This window comes from Papio anubis, unplaced genomic scaffold (assembly GCF_008728515.1).
Source record: "Papio anubis isolate 15944 unplaced genomic scaffold, Panubis1.0 scaffold1169, whole genome shotgun sequence".
Lineage (NCBI taxonomy): Eukaryota > Metazoa > Chordata > Mammalia > Primates > Cercopithecidae > Papio > Papio anubis.
In genome coordinates this window covers 12490-23774 of record NW_022160838.1, presented here as the reverse complement: position 1 = coordinate 23774, position 11285 = coordinate 12490, and the positions used below count along the sequence as shown (strand labels likewise).

Below are 11285 nucleotides of genomic sequence, written 5' to 3'. Positions count from 1 at the left end.
CCAATTCCACAAGAACTGTCTTAGCGAAAGGCTTCTTGAGCGGAAAGCTGTAACTCCGTGAGATGATTTCACAGAACACAAAGAAGTGTCTCAGAAAGCTTCTTTCTCTTTGTTATGGAAGGATATTTCCTTTGACCCAATAATCTTCAAAGGGATCCGAAATATCTCTTCTCAGATTCCACAGAAATGAGGCTAGCAAAGAGATCCAGGAAATACAGAGGTAACTCTGTGAGTGGAAGTCACACATCACAGAGCAGTTTCTCAGAAAGCTTCTTTCCAGATTTCATCTGAGGATATTTCCTTTTTCCCCATAGCCCTCTATGGTCTTCCAAATATCACTTTGCCTATTCCACTAGAATTGTCTTAGCGAAAGACTTCTTGAGTGGAAAGCTGTAACTCTGTGAGTTGATTTCACAGAACACAAAGAAGTTTCTCAGAAAGCTTCTTTCTCTTTGTTATCGGAGGATATTTCCTTTGACCCTATACCCTTCAAAGGGATCCGAAATATCTGTTCTCAGATTCCACAGAAATAAAGCTAGCAAAGGGATCCACGAAATAAAGATGTAACTGCGTTAGTGGGAGTCCCACATCACAGAGCAGTTTCTCAGAAAGCTTCTTTCCAGATTTCATCTTAGGATATTTCCTTTTTCACCATAGCCCTCTAAGGGCTTCCAAATATCACATTGCCAATTCCACAACAACTGTCTTAGCGAAAGGATTCTTGAGGAGAAAGCTGTAACTCTGTGAGATGATTTCATTGGCAGAACACAAAGAAGTTTCTCAGAAAGCTTTTCTCTTTGTTATCGGAGGATACTTTGGCCCTCATAATTTCCTTCAGAGGGATTCGAAATATCTGTTCACACATTCCACAGAAATAAGGCTAGCAAAGGGATCCACGAAATATAGATGGAACTCTGTGAGTGGGAAGTCACACATCACAGAGCAGTTTCTCAGAAAGGCCTTCCAAATTTCATCTGAGAATATTTCAGATTTCACCCTAGCCCTCTATGGGCTTCCAAATATCACTTTACAATGCCACAAGAACTGTCTTAGCGAAAGGTTTCTTGAGGGGGAAAGCTCGTAACTCTGTGATGATTTCTTTTCACAGAATTACAAAGGGGTTCCGCATGAAAGCTTTTCTCTTTTGTTATCGGAGGATACTTTGGCCCTATAGTCTTCATGCATCGGAAATATCTGTTCTCATATTCCACAGAAAAAAAAGGCTAGCAAAGAGATCCACGAAATACAGATGTAACTCTCTTATAGAAGTCACACTTCACAGGAGCAGTTTCTCAGAAACCTTCTTTTTCCAGATTTCATGAGATATTTCCTTTTTCACCATAGCCCTCTATGAGCTCCAACATCACTTTGCCATTTCAAGAACCGTCTTAGGGAAAGGCTTCTTGAGGGAAAAGCTGTAATCTCTGTGAGTTGATTTCACAGAAATCAAAGAAGTTTCAGAGAGCATCTTTCTCCTTGTTATCGAGGATATTTCCTTTTGGCCCCTATAGTCTTCAAAGGGATCCGGAATATCTGTTCTCAGATTCCACAGAAATAAGGCTAGCAAAGAGATCCACGAAATACTTTAAGTGTAACTCTGTGAGATGAATTAACAGAACACTAAGCAGTTTCTCAGAAAGCTTCTTTCCAGATTTCATCTGAGGATATTTTTCACCATAGTCCTCTATGGGCTTCCAAATATCACTTTGCTTATTCCACAAGAACTGTCTAGGGAAAGGTTTCTTGAGGAGAAAGCTGTAACTCTGTGAGATGATTTCCCAGAACACATAGAAGTTTCCTCTCTCAGAAAGCTTCTCTTTGTTATCGGATGGTCATTTCCTTTGGTCTCATAGTCTTCAAAGGATCCGAAATATCTCTTCAGATTCCACAGAAATGAGGCTAGCAAAGAGATCCACTAAATACAGATGTAACTCCTCTGAGTGGAAGTCACACAGCACAGAGCAGTTTCTCAGAATGCTTCTTTCCAGATTTCCATCTGGAGGATATTTCCTTACCATAGCCCTCTTAGTGGGCTTCCAAATATCACTTTGCTAATTCTCAAGAACTGTCTTAGCGAAAGGCTTGAGGGGGAGAACTCTGTGAGATGATTTCACAGAACACAAAGAAGTTTCTCAGAAAAGTTTCTTTCTTTGTTATCGGAGGATATTTCCCTTTGGCCCTATAGTCTACAAGGGGATCCGAAATAGCTGTTCCTGTGATTCCACAGGAAATAAGGCTAGCAAAGTGATCCACGAAATACAGAGATGTAACTTCCCTGAGTAGAATTCACACTTCAAGAGCAGTTTCTCAGAAAACTTATTTCCAGATTTCATCTGGGGATATTTCCTTTTTTCTCACCATAGCCCTCATGGGCTTCCCTAAAATATCACTTTAGCCATTTTACCAAGAACTGTCTTTAGCAAAAGGCTTCTTTGAGGGGAAACTGTAACTCTGTGAGATGATTGGTGAACACAAAGAAGTTTCTCAGGAAAGTTTTCTCTTTGTTATCGGAGGATATTTCCTTTGGATCTCTATAGCTCCTAAAGGATCCGAAATATCTGTTTTCAGATTCCACAGAAATAAGTCTAGCAAAGAGATCCACAAAATACAGATGTAACCTTGTGAGATGAATTAACAGAACACTACAGTTTCTCTGAGAAAGTTTCTTCCAGATTTCATCTAAGGATGTGTCCATTTCACCATAGCCCTCTATGGGCTTCCTCTAAGTATCACTTTTGCCAATTACACAAGAACTGTCTTTTACCGAAAGGCTTCTTGAGGGGAAAGCTGTAACTCTGTGAGACGATTTCACAGAAGACAAAGAAGTTTCAGAAAGCTTTTTCTCTTTGTTATCGGAGGATATTTCCTCAGTCTCTATAGTCTTCAAAGGGATCCGAAATATCTGTTCTCAGATTCCACAGAAATAAGGCTAGCGAAGAGATCCACGAAATACAGATGTAACACTCTGAGTAGAATTGACACTTCACAGGGCAGTTTCTCAGAAAACTTCTTTCCAGATTTCCTCTGAGGATATTTTTTCACCATAGCCCCTCTCTGGCTTCCAATATCACTTTGCCAATTCCATAGAACGTCTTAGCGAAAGGTTTCTTGAGGGGAAAGCTGTAACTCTGTGAGATGATTTCACAGAACACAAAGAAGTTTCTCAATAAGCTTTTTTCTTTGTTATCGAGGATATTTCCGGTCTCTATAGTCTTCAAAGGGATCCGAAATATCTGTTTTCAGATTCCACGGAAATAAGGCTAGCAAAGAGATCCACGAAATACAGATGTAACTCTGTTAGTGGAAGTCACACATCACAGAGCAGGTTCTCAGAAAGCTTCTTTCCAGATTTCATCTGAGGATATTTCCTTTTTACCATAGCCCTATGGGCTTCAAATATCAGTTTGCCAATTCCACAAGAACTGTCTTAGCGAAAGGCTTTTGAAGGGAAAGCTGTAAATCTGTGAGATGATTTCACAGAACACAGTAGTTTTCTCAGAAAGCTTCTTTCTCTTTGTTATCGGAGCATATTTCCATTGGCCCTATAGCTTCAAATTGATCCGAAATATCTGTTCTCAGATTCCACAGAAATAAGAAGCAAAGAGATCCACGAAATACAGAGGTAACTCTGTGAGTGGAAGTCACACATCACAGAGCAGTTTCTCAGAAAGCTTTTTTCCAGATTTCATTTATGGATAATCTTTTTCTCACCATAGCCCTCTATGGGCTTCCAAATATCACTTTGCCAATTCCACAAGCAGTGTCTTTATGAAAGGCTTCTTTGAGGGGAAAGGTAACTCAGAGAGGATTTCACAGAACGCAAAGAAGTTTCTCAGAAAGCTTCTTTCTCTTTGTTATCAGAGGATATTTACTTTGGCCCTAGAGTCTTCAGAGGATCCTGAACATCTGTTCTCATATTCCACAGAAAATGGCTAGCAAAGAGACTCATGAAATACAGATGTAACTCTGTGAGTGGAAGTCACACATCACAGAATAGTTTCTCAGAAGGCTTCTTCCAGATTTCATCTGAGGATATTTTCTTTACACCATAGCCCCTATGGGCTTCCAAATATCATTTTGCAAATTCCACAAGAACTGTCTTAGCGAAAGGCTTCCTGAGGGGAAAGCTGTAACTCTGTGAGATGATTTCACAAACACAAAGAAGTTTCTCAGAAGTTTTCTCTTGATATCGAGGATATTTCCTTTGGCCCCATAATCTTCAAAGGGATCCGAACATCTGTTCTCAGAGTCCACAGAAATAAAGCTAGCAAAGGGATCCACGAAATAGATAACTCCGTGAGTGGAAGTCACACATCACAGAGCAGTTAATTGTGAAATCTTCTTTCCAGTTTTCATCGGAGGATATTTCCTTTTCACCATAGCCGCCTATGGCTTCCAAATATCACTTTAAGCAATTCCACAAGAACTGTCTTGAAGGAAAGGCTTCTTTTGAGGAAAGCTGGAACCCTGTGGTATGATTTCAGAACACAAAAGTTTTCTCTCAGGAAATCTTCTTTCTTGTTATGGGAGTGATATTCCTTTGGCCCCTGTAGTTCTAAAGGGATCCGAAAATATCTGTTCTCAGATTCCACAGAAAAGAAGGCTAGCAAAGAGATCGACGAAATACAGATGTAATTCCCAGAGATGAATAACAGAACACTAACCAGTTTCTCAGAAAGCTTCTTTCCAGATTTCCATCTGAGGATATTTCCTTTTTCACCATAGCCCCTATGGGCTTCCAAATATCACTTCCCTACAATTCCACAAGAACTGTCTTAGCGAAAGGCTCCTTGAGGGGAAAGCTGTAACTCTGTGAGATGATTTCACAGAACACAAAGAAGTTTCTCAGAAACCTTCTTTCTCCTTGTTATCGGAGGATATTTCCTTGGTCCTATAGTCTTCTAAAGGGTTCCGAAATATCTGTTCTCAGATTCCACAGAAATAAGGCTAGCAAAGAGATCCACGAAATACAGATGTAACTCTGTGAGATGAATAACAGAACACTAAGCAGTTTCACAAAATTTTCCAGATTTCATCTGAGGATATTTCCTTTTCACCATAGCCCCTATGGGCTTCCAAATATCACTTTTTAAGTTAATTCCACAAGAACTTTCGTAGCGGTGCTACTTCGAGAGGAAAGCTATAATCCTGTGAGATGATTTCATAGACCACAAAGAAGTTTCTCAGAAACCTTCTTTCTTTGTTATCGGAGGATATTCTCGGCCCTATAGTCTTCAAAGGATCAGAAATATCTGTTCTCAGATTCCACAGAAATAAAGCTAGCAAAGCTGTACACACGAAATACAGATGTAACTCTCTGAGTGGAAGTCACACATCAAAGAGAGCAGTTTCTCAGCTTCTTTCCAGATTTCATCTGAGGATATTTCCTTTTTCACCTCATAGCCCCCTAAGGGCTTCCAACATCACTTCTACACCCCACAAGAACTGTCTTAGCGAGAGGCTTCTTGAGGGAAAGCTGGAACCTGTGACATGATTCCGCCAGAACACACAGAAGTTTCTCAGAAAACTTTTCTTGTTATCGGGATATTTCGGTCCTATAGTCTTCACAGGGATCCTAAAAAATCTGTTCTCAGATTCCAGTGAAAAGGCTAGCAAAGTGATACACAATATACAGGTGTAACTCTGTGTGACATGAATTAACAGAACACCAAGCAGTTTCTCAGAAAAGCTTCTTTCCAGATTTCATCTGAGCATATATCCTTTTTTCACCATAGATACCTATGGCCTTAAATACTTTGCCAATTCCACAAGAACTGTCTTAGCGAAAGGCTTCTTGAGGGAAAGCTGTAACTCTGTGAGATGATTTCACAGAACACAAAGAAGTTTCAGAAATCTTCTTTCTCTGATATCGGAGGATATTTCCTTGCCCAAGAGACTTCAAATGGATCCGAAATACCTTGTTCTCAGATTCCACAGAAATAAGGCCAGCAATGAGATCCAGGAAATACAGATGTAACTCTGTGAGATGAATTAACATAACACTAAGCAGTTTCTCGGTGAGTCTTCTTCCAGATTTCATCTGAGGATATTTTTCACCAAAGCCCTCTATGGGCTTAAAAATATCACTTTGCCACCCCAGGACAACTGTCTTAGCGAAAGGCTTTCTTGAGGGAAAAGCTGGAACTCTGTGAGAGATGATTTCACAGAACACAAAGAAGTTTCTCAGAAAGCTTTTCTCTCTTTGTTATCAGAGGATATTTCCTTTGGCCCTATAGTCTTCAATTGATCCGAAATATGTGTTCTCACATTCCACAGAAATAAGGCTAGCAAAGAGATCCACGAAATACAGATAACTCTGTGAGATGAATTAACAGAACACTCAAGCTAAGCCAGAAAGTTTGTTTCCAGATTTCATCGGAGGATATTTCTTTTTTCAACATAGCCCTCTATGGGCTTCCCAAATACTTTGCCAATTTGCCAAGAACTGTCTTAAGGAAAGACTTCTTCAGGGGAAAGCTGTAACTCTGTGAGATGATTTCACAGAACACAAAGAAGTTTTCAGGAAGCTTTTCTTTGTTATCGGAGGATATTCTTTGGTCAAGAGTAGCCTTCAAAGGATCCGAAATATCTGTTCTCAGATTCCACAGAAATAGTTAGAAAGAGATTCACGAAATACAGATGTAACTCTCGGTGAGTGGGAAGTCACACTTCACAGGGCAGTGCTTTTTCAGAAAGCTTCTTTCCAGATTTCACCTGGAGGATATTTCCTTTTTTCACCATAGCCCTCCCTTCTCTGTGATCTTCCAAATATCACTTTGCCAATTCCACCAGAACTGTCTTAGCGAAAGTCTTCTTGAGGGCAGAGCTGTAACTCTGTGAGATGATTTCAGAGAACACAAAGAAGTTTCTCAGAAAGCTTTTTTCTCTTTCTTATCGGAGGATATTTCCTTTGGCCCTATAGTCTTCAAAGGGATCCGAAATATCAGTTCTCAGATTCCACAGAAATAAGGCTAGCAAAGAGATGCACATAATACAGATGTAACTCTATGAGTGGAAGTCACACATCACAAAGCACTTTTTCAGAAAGCTTCTTTCCAGTTTTTCTCTGAGGATATTTTTTTTTCACCATAGCCCTCTCTCGGATTCCAAATATCACTTTTCAAATTCCGCAAGAAGACACTTATCGAACGGCTTCTTGAGGGGAAAGCTGTAACTCTGTGAGATGAATTCACAGAACACTAAATAGTTTCTCAGAAAGCTTCTTTCCAGATTTCATCTGAGGATATTTCCTTTTTCACCGTAGCCCTCTATGGGCATCGAAATATCACTTTGCAAATTCCACAAGAACAGGCTTAGCGAAAGGCTTCTTGAGGGAAAAGCTGTAACTCTCTGAGATGATTTCACAGAACACTAAGAAGTTTGTCAGAAAGCTTCTTTCTCTTTGTTATCGGAGGATATTTCCTTTGGCCCTATAGTCTTCAAAGGGATCCGAAATATCAGTTCTCAGAATCCACAGAAATAAGGCTAGCAAAGAGATCTACGAAACACAGATATAACTCTGTGAGTGGATGTCACACATCACAAAGCAGTTTCTCAGAAAGCTTCTTTCCAGTTTTTCTCTGAGGATATTTTCTTTTTCACCATAGCCCTCTATGGGCTTCCAAATATCACTTTGCAAATTCCACAAGGACAGGTTTAGCGAGCGGCTTCTTGAGTGGAAAGCTGTAACTCTGTGAGATGCGTTCACTGAACACTAAGCCGTTTCTCAGAAAGCTTCTTCCCCGATTTCATCTGAGGATATTTACTTTTTCACCGTATCCCTCTATGGGCATCCAAATACCATTTTACAAATTCTACAAGAACAGGTTTAACGAAAGGCATATTGAGGGGAAAGCTGTAAATCTGTGAGATGATTTCACAGAACACAAAGAAGTTTCTCAGAAAGCTTCTTTCTCTTTGTTATCAGAGGATATTTCCTTTAGCCGTATAGTCTTCAAAGGGATCCGAAACATCCCTTCTCAGATGCCACAGAAATAATACTAGCAAACAGATCCACAAAATACAGATGTAACTCTGTGAGTGGAAGTCACACATCACAAAGCAGTTTCTCAGAAAGCTTGTTTCCAGTTTTTCTCTGAGGATATTTTCTTTTTCACCATAGCCCTCTATGGGCTTCCAAATATCACTTTGCAAATTCCACAAGAACAGGTTTAGCGAACGGCTTCTTGAGGGGAAAGCTGTAACACTGTGAGATGAATTCACAGAATATTAAGCAGTTTCGCAGAAAGTTTCTTTCCAGATTTCAACTGAGGATAATTCCTTTTTCTACGTACCCCTCTATGGGCATCGAAATATCACTTTGCAAATTTCACAAGACCAGGCTTAGCGAAAGGCCTCTTGAGGGGAAAGCTGTAACTCTCTGAGATGATTTCACAGAACACAAAGAAGTTTGTCAGAAAGCTTCTTTCTCTTTGTTATCGGAGGATATTTCCTTTGACCCTGTAGTCTTCAAAGGGATCCGAAATATCTGTTCTCAGATTCCACAGAAATAAGGCTAGCAAACAGATCCAGGAAACACAGATATAACTCTGTGAGTGGAAGTCACACATTACAAGCAGTTTCTCAGAAAGCTTCTTTCCAGTTTTTCTCTGAGGAAATTTTCTTTTTCACCGTAGCCCTCTATGGGCTTCCGAATATCACTTTGCAAATTCCAGAAGAACAGGCTTAGCGAACGGCTTTGAGGGGAAAGCTGTACCTCTGTGAGATGATTCACAGAACACAAAGCAATTTCTCAGAAAGCTTCTTTCCAGTTTTTCGCTGAGGATATTTTCTTTTTCACCGTAGCCCTCTATGGGCTTCCAAATATCACTTTGCAAATTGCACAAGAACAGGCTTGGCGCACCGCTTCTTAAAGGGAAAGATGTAACTCTGTGAGATGCATTCACGGAACACTAAGCAGTTTCTCAGAAAGCTTCTTCCCCGATTTCATCTGAGGATGTTTTCTTTTTCACCGTAGGCCTCTATTTGCATCGAAATATCACTTTGCAAATTCCACAAGAACAGGCTTAACGAAAGGCTTCTTGAGGAGAAAGCCGTAACTCTTTGAGATGATTTCACAGAACACAAAGAAGTTGGTAAGAAAGCTTCTTTCTGTTTCTTATCGGAAGATAATTCCTTTGGCCCTATGGACTTCAAAGGGATCCGAAATTATCAGTTCTCAGATTCCACAGAAATAAGGCTAGCAAACAGATCAACGAATACAGATTTAACTCTGTGAGTGGAAGTCACACATCACAAAGCAGTTTCTCAGAAAGATTCTTTCCAGTTTTTCTCTGAGGATATTTTCTTTTTCACCATAGCCCTCTATGGGCTTCCAAATATCACTTTGCAAATTCCACAAGAAGAGGCTTAGCGAACGGATTCTTCAGTGGAAAGTTGTAACAGTGTGAGATGAATTCACAGAACACTAAGCGGTTACTCAGAAAGCTTCCTTCCAATTTCATGTGAGGATATTTCCTTTTTCACCGTAGCCCTCTATGGGCATCGAAATATCACTTTTCAAATTCCAGAAGAACAGGCTTAGCGAAAGTCTTCTTGAGGGGAAAGCTGTAACTCTGTGAGATGATTTCACAGAACACAAAGAAGATTCTCAGAAAGCTTCTTTCTCTTTCTTATCAGAGGATATTTCCTTTGGCCCTATAGTCTTCACAGGGATCTGAAACATCAGTTGTGAGATTCCACAGAAATAAGGCTAGCAATCATATCCACGAAATACAGATGTAACTCTGTGAGTGGAACTCACACATCACAAAGCAGTTTCTCAGAGAGCTTCTTTCCAGTTTTTCTCTGAGGATATTTTCTTTTTCACCAGAGCCCTCTATGGTCTTCCAAATATCACTTTGCAAATTCCACAAAAACAGGCTTAACGAACCTCTTCTTGAGTGGAAAGCTGTAACACTGTGAGATGAATTCACAGAACACTAAGCGGTTACTCAGAAAGCTTCTTTCCCATTTCATGTGAGTTTATTTCCTTTTTCACCGTAGCCCTCTATGGGCATCGAAATATCACTTTGCAAATTCCACAAGAACAGGCTTAGCGAAAGGCTTCTTGAGGGGAAAGCTGTAACTCTGTGAGATGATTTCACAGAACACAAAGCAGTTTCTCAGAAAGCTTCTTTGTCTTTGTTATCGGAGGATATTTCCTTTGGTCTTATAGCCTTCAAAGGGATCCGAAATATCAGTTCTCAGATTACACAGAAATAAGGCTAGGAAACAGATCCGGGAAACACAGATATAACTCTGTGAGTGGAAGTCACACATGACAAAGCAGATTCTCAGAAAGCTTCTTTCCAGTTTTCTCTGAGGATGTTTCCTTTTTCACCGTAGCCCTTTATGGGCTTCCAAATATCACTTTGCAACTTCCACAAGAACAGGCTTAGCGAAAGACTTCTTGAGGGAAAAGCTGCAACTCTGTGAGATGAATTCATAGAACACTAATCGGTCTCAGAAAGCTTCTTTCCAGATTTCATCGGAGGGTATTTCCTTTTTCACCGTAGCCCTCTATGGGCATCGAAATATCACTTTGCACATTCCAAGAGAACAGGCTTAGCGAAAGGCTCCTTGAGGGGAAAGCTGTAACTCTGTGAGATGATTTCACACAACACAAAGAAGTTTCTCAGAAAGTTTCTTTCTCTTTGTTATCGGAGGATATTTCCTTTTTCCCTATCGTCTTCAAAGGGATCCGAAATATCAGTTCTCAGATTCCACAGAAATAAGGCTAGCAAACAGATTCACGAAATACAGATGTAACTCTGTGAGGTAAAATTACACATCACAAAAGCAGTTTTCTCAGAAAGCTTCTTTCCAGTTTTTTCTGTGAGGATATTTTCTTTTCACCATAGCCCTCTATGGGCTTCCAAATATCACTTTGCAAATTCCACAAGAACAGGCGAACCTTCTTGAGGGAAAGCTGTAATAACTCTGTGAGGCATTCTGGGAACACTAATGATTTCTCAAGCTTCTTTCAGATATCATCAGGGATATTTCATTTTCACCGTAGCCCTCTATGGGCATCCAGAAATATCCTTGCCAGTGCACAAGAACTGTCTTGGCAAGGCTTCTTGAGGGAAAGCTGTACCTCTGTGAGATGATTTCCTGGAACACAAAATGTCTCAGTCTGCTTCTTTCTCTTTGTTATCGGAGGATATTTCCTTTGGCGATATAGTCTTCAAAGGTTGAAATATCTGTTCTCAGATTCCACAGAAATAAGGCTAACCAAGAGATCCACGAAATACAGATGTAACTCTGTGAGTGGAAGTCACACA

The 11285-nt window shown here is 40.1% G+C and overlaps 1 pseudogene; it reads right to left on the bottom strand.

Moving 5' to 3' along the window:
* Window positions 1–7245: 7245 nt before the first annotated feature.
* LOC116272494 lies at window positions 7246–9445 on the bottom strand (annotated as a pseudogene).
* Between the last annotated feature and the right edge of the window lie 1840 nt (window positions 9446–11285).